Raw genomic sequence first — 6,598 nt, 5'->3', positions numbered from 1 at the left:
CCTTCTTTTTATCCCACAAATTTGCTAAAAAGGTAAAAATGCCAATTACAAGAACCTGCCAGCATGTGGTCCAAGTTCCTCTAGTCTACACAACAGATGCACTCCACTGTTTTTAAGAATGTTCTGCAGAAATGTTTTGAACTGAACCCGGTTGTGATTCCGAGCCAGAACCGATGATCAATATCCCTAGAAATGACTGAGCAGCACGGCTGAAAAGTCCTTCAAAGATTCTACTTCTTGGCTGTATTATTATTTTTTTCCTTCGAGCAGGCTTGGCAGATAATGATTGTGATCATTATTGTGAGCCAGAATGAGTGTGTATAAGAGGAGGAAATCACATGTTAATTGTTCTTTTCTTTTTTTTCCCCAAGACCGCCTGTCTTCGTTTCACAGCAATGCGCCCTAATTACTCATTCTTTCTGGCGGGAGAAAGCGTGCAAATGAAGAAGCCATTTGGCTGATGCACTTGGCCTTTTCTGTCTTATGCTGTTTTGCTTCCCAGGGTCGACCAAGACTGCTCGTTTCTTTAATTTCCAGTGTCTCAACGTTTATATAGAAAATGAAAGTACGAACCCCGTTTCCATATGAGTTGGGAATTTGCGAATCCTTTTCAACCCATATTCAGTTGAATATGCTACAAAGACAACATATTTGATGTTCAAACAAATGCAAATAATCATTAACTTTAGAATTTGATGCCAGCGACACGTGACAAAGAAGTTGGGAAAGGTGGCAATAAATACTGATAAAGTTGAGGAATGCTCATCAAATACTTATTTGGAACATCCCACAGGTGTGCAGGCTAATTGGGAACAGGTGGGTGCCATGATTGGGTATAAAAACAGCTTCCCAAAAAATGCTCAGTCTTTCACAAGAAAGGATGGGGGTGAGGTACACCCCTTTGTCCACAACTGCGTGAGCAAATAATCAAACAGTTTAAGAACAACGTTTCTCAAAGTGCAATTGCAAGAAATTTAGGGATTTCAACATCTACGGTCCATAATATCATCGAAAGGTTCAGAGAATCTGGAGAAATCACTCCACGTAAGCGACATGGCCGGAAACCAACATTGAATGACCGTGACCTTCGATCCCGCAGACGGCACTGTATCAAAAACCAACACCAATCTCTAAAAGATATCACCACATGGGCTCAGGAACACTTCAGAAAACCACTGTCACTAAATACAGTTTGTCGCTACATCTGTAAGTGCAAGTTAAAGCTTTACTATGCAAAGCAAAAGCCATTTATCAACAACATCCAGAAACGCCGCCGGCTTCTCTGGGCCCAAGATCATCTATGATGGACAGATGCAAAGCGGAAATGTGTTCTGTGGTTTGACGAGTCCACATTTCAAATAGTTTTTGGAAATATTCGACATTGTGTCATCCGGACCAAAGGGGAAGCAAACCATCCAGACTGTTATCGACGCAAAGTTCAAAAGCCAGCATCTGTGATGGTATGGGGGTGCATTAGTGCCCAAGGCATGGGTAACTTACACATCTGTGAAGGCACCATTAATGCTGAAAGGTCCATACAGGTTTTGGAACAACATATGCTGCCATCTAAGCGCCGTCTTTTTCATGGACGCCCCTGCTTATTTCAGCAAGAGAATGCCAAGCTACATTCAGCACGTGTTACAACAGCGTGGCATCGTAAAAAAAGACTGCTGGTACTTTCCTGGCCCGCCTGCAGTCCAGACATGTCTCCCATGGAAAATGTGTGGCGCATTATGAAGCATAAAATACGACAGCGGAGACCCCGGACTGTTGAACGACTGAAGCTCTACATAAAACAAGAATGGGAAAGAATTCCAGTTTCAAAGCTTCAACAATTAGTTTCCTCAGTTCCCACACGTTTATTGAGTGTTGTTAAAAGAAAAGGTGATGTAACACAGTGGTGAACATACCCTTTCCCAACTACTTTGGCATGTGTTGCAGCCATGAAATTCTAAGTTAATTATTATATGCAAAAAAAAAAAATATTTATGAGTTAGAACATCAAATATCTTGTCTTTGTAGCATATTCAACTGAATATGGGTTGAAAATGATTTGCAAATCATTGTATTCCGTTTATATTTACATCTAACACAATTTCCCAACTCATATGGAAACAGGGTTTTTATATTCAAAAGAGTGTTATGTAACTGACATACTGGAGGACTGACTTAGGCTGTTTGGAGGCGGTAACCTCCAATATTTAAATTGCTATCACTGGAATTAAAACATAAAAAAAAAAACTATAAGTTAGATCAGGGGTGTCAAACATACAGATCAGGTTTTATCCGGCCCGCGGGATGAGTTTTCCGAGTATAAAAATCAACCTGAAATTTTTGATTGAAATAAACTGCTGTTCTAACCGTGTCCACTAGATGTCACAATAACAAGTCGTAGTATCTTTGTAAATCAGGCCTGGGCAATTATTTTGACTCTGGGGGCCACAATTACAGAAAAAATGTGTCTGGGGGCCGGCATATCTATTTTTAAGAACACTTATACAAAACCTCACAATAATGTCTGATTGAATGCTAAAAACGTTATGATGGACCGCCTTTAAAAACGGATGGGAATTTTACATTCTTCTATGAACGATAAAACACTGAATATTGACAAAATATGAAAGTCACACCCCCTGTCGATCGACATATTTTACAATTAAGTGAAACGCAACAAAAATGCAACAAACAGAGAAATAGGAACACGAAGGGTACAAAATAAACCCACCTACAATCTGATATGTCACTAAGCTTTAGAACTTTATTGTGAAAATCTCCTTCCGCGTCTGTGAAAAATGCTTCCCGCCCACACTGCTTGGTGCCTCGTCTGAGCTGCTGTGACGTACATGACCATATTAACTAATTAGATGACCGTAGTAATTAATTAGTTTACCTTAGTAACTAATTAGATGACCATAGTAACTGGTATATTATCCATAAGCACAGATTCCAACAATTGAAATACTTTGTTTAGTTCAAGACTTACGGTCATTAGAAAACATGACTACGCATCATAATGGCAGCTACATTTTCCAAATTAAAGATCTAAAAAAAAATATTTGGGAATGTCCGGCGGTCCAGATTGAAAAGCTTAACGGGCTGCATTTGGCCCCCGGGCCTTAATTTGCCCAGGTCTGTCGTAGATCCTACCTGGGCAAATTAAAAACTGACGATGTTGTCGATCATACCTTTTATTATCATTCAAATTTGAACTTTACAGTAGATAACAACAGAATTTTGTTGCTATATCTTGTTACAGTGCAGGATAAAAGAGCAAGAAGGTCCAGATATAAACAAATAGATTACTGTACAAATGAATATATTGCACTTTTGCATATGTATCCACGTTTATGGATGTATGTTATATTGTCTTTATATTCCAGCCAGTTAATCCGTTTTTTTTCGTGGGGAATTGAGGGAATTATTTTGATGCATTCAAGAGTCTTACGGCCTGAGGGAAGAAGCTGTTAGAGAATTTTGATTCATTGTTTATTGAGCAATGCAAATAATAACAAAAAAAAAACACTTAGTGATCCGAAAGGGCGTCATTCATAAAAGTGTTAAAAAATGTGTCACACATTATTTTGTATTTTTTTACTTTCAACGCTTAGATTTCTGGATCCACTCTAAAAATATCCGTCGTTATCGTTTCCTATCTAGTCTTATGCCCTTTTTTGTCATAATATACACTAAAATACAATATTTACCCTAAAAAACATTCCAAAGTGGAGTCTATGGTGTAAAATAATTAGGGCCTTTACTAAGTCAACAATTTATAACAACATTAATTTGTATTATTATTTTTTCAGCAAAGAAAAAATAGCAGCTCGCATGGCAGCTTTGTGTTGTTGAAGTCAACTTTGTAACTTCCATCCATCCATTTTCTACCGCTTATTCCCTTTCGGGGTCACGGGGGGCGCTGGCGCTTATCTCAGCTACAATCGGGCGGAAGGCAGGGTACACCCTGGACAAGTCGCCACCTCATCGCAGGGCCAACACAGATAGACAGACAACATTCACACTCACATTCACACACTAGGGACCATTTAGTGTTGCCAATCAACCTATCCCCAGGTGCATGTCTTTGGAAGTGGGAGGAAGCCGGAGTACCCAGAGGGAACCCACGCATTCACGGGGAGAACATGCAAACTCCACACAGAAAGATCCCGAGCCTGGATTTGAACCCAGGACTGCAGGACCTTCGTATTGTGAGGCAGACGCACTAACCCCTCTTCCACCGTGAAGCCAACTTTGTAACTTGTTATTGTTATATGTCACCTCTATACTTACTCTTTTTCCCCTCAACTTTTTAATGTTTGTATTTTTCTTAATAGTATACCCCCGGCCGCACTTCTAAAGTAGGTCTAAAGTATCGCTATTTCAATACCAACACCCATAAAACCCTGATTTTATTTTAGTATTATCAGTACCAAAAACTGTGCAACATGTTTTTCTCGATGAGCCACGTCAGTTCTCGGCATGTGAGCGCTGAGTCAGTGCCGAAAAAGAATGCCTGCTGTCAGTGTTTTTTGTTGTTGTATTTTTTTAGATATTTTCCTATTTGTGGAAAACTGTCACAAAAGTGGATTTGGTGCTTTCGGTTGGTCCTCGCTCACAAACAAATGCGCACGGAAGTGTGGCGTATCTCAACACGACACGCAATAAGATGGAACAGAAATAATCCACTTAAGCCATTTTGTTGCTATATTTAGCAAGCAGGGATACACATCAAAGGTGAGAGAGGAGATCCGCCACCACAAGCCCAGGGAGTGTGCATCACCACAGCTTGCAGAAAAACCTCCAGAAGTGTGCGACCCAATCTATATCACTTTATTGCTATATTTAGCGAGCAGGGATACACATCAAAAGTGAGAGAGGTGATCCACCACCACAAGTCCGGGGAGTGTGCATCACCATGTGCGACACAACCTATATCATTTTGTTGCTATATTTAGCGTGTAGAGATACACATCAAAAGTGAGGGACGAGATCCGCCACCACAAGCCCGGGGAGTGTGCATCACCACAGCCTGCAGAAAATCGCCACAGCGTGCAGAAAAACCTCCCGAAGAGTGCGACCCGACCTTTATCACTTTGTTTCTGTATTCAGGGAGCAGGGATTCACATCAAAAGTGAGAGAGGAGATCCGCCACCACAAACCCAGGGAGTGTGCAGCACCACAGCGTGCAGAAAAACCTCCGTGAGTGTGCGACCCAACCTAAATCACTTTGTTGCTATATTTAGCGAGCATGGATATACATCAAAAGTGAGAGAGGACATCCGCCACCACAAGCCCGGGGAGTGTGCATCACCACAGCTTGCAGAAAAACCTCCGTAAGTGTGCGACCCGACCTATATCACTTTGTTGCTATATTTAGCGAGTAAGGATACACATCAAAAGTGAGAGACGAGATCCGCCACCACAAGTCCGGAGAGTGTACATCACCACATTGTGCAGATAAAAACCTCCGGAAGTGTGCGACACAACCTATATCATTTTGTTGCTATATTTAGCGTGTAGGGATACAAATCAAAAGTGAGAGACGAGATCCGCCACCTCAAGCCCGGGGAGTGTGCATCACCACAGCCTGCAGAAAATCGCCACAGCGTGCAGAAAAACCTCTGGAAGTGTGCGACCAGACCTTTATCACTTTGTTGCTATATCCAGGGAGCAGGGATTCACATCAAAAGTGAGAGAGGAGATCCGCCACCACAAACCCAGGGAGTGTGCATCACCACAGCGTGCAGAAAAACCTCCGTGAGTGTGCGACCCAACCTATATCACTTTGTTGCTATATTTAGCGAGCATGGATACACATCAAAGGTGAGAGAGGACATCCGCCACCACAAGCCCGGGGAGTGTGCATCACCACAGCTTGCAGGAAAAACCTCCGTAAGTGTGCGACCCGACCTATATCACTTTGTTGCTATATTTAGCGAGTAGAGGTACACATAAAAAGTGAGACGAGATCCGCCACCACAAGCCCAGGGAGTGTGCATCACCACAGCTAGCGGAAAAACCTTCGTAAGTGTGCGACCCAACCTATATCACTTTGTTGCTATATTTAGCAAACAGGGATACACATCAAAAGTGAGAGAAGACATCCGCCACCACAAGCCCGGGGAGTGTGCCTCACCACAGCCTGCAGAAAAACCTCCGGAAGTGTGCGAACCAACCAATATAACTTTGTTGCTATATTTAGAAAACAGGGATATACATCAAAAGTGAGAGAGGAGATCCGCCCCCACAAGCCCGGGGAGTGTGCATCACCACAGCCTGCAGAAAAACCTCCGTGAGTGTGCGACCCAACCTATATCACTTTGTTGCTATATTTAGCGAGTAGGGATACACATCAAAAGTGAGAGACGAGATCCGCCACCACAAGCCCGGGGAGTGTGCATCACCACAGCCTACAGAAAATCACCACAGCGTGCAGAAAAACCTCCAGAAGTGTGCGACCCAACCTATATCACGTTGTTGCTATATTCAGGGAGCAGGGATTCACATCAAAAGTGAGAGATGAGATCCGCCACCACAAGCCCGGGGAGTGTGCATCACCACAGCGTGCAGAAAAACCTCCGGAAGTGTACAAATCAAACTA

The sequence above is a fragment of the Nerophis ophidion genome, linkage group LG27 (genome assembly GCF_033978795.1).
Source record: "Nerophis ophidion isolate RoL-2023_Sa linkage group LG27, RoL_Noph_v1.0, whole genome shotgun sequence".
NCBI classification, from domain to species: Eukaryota; Metazoa; Chordata; class Actinopteri; order Syngnathiformes; family Syngnathidae; genus Nerophis; species Nerophis ophidion.
Note: the sequence above shows the minus strand (reverse complement) of the source record.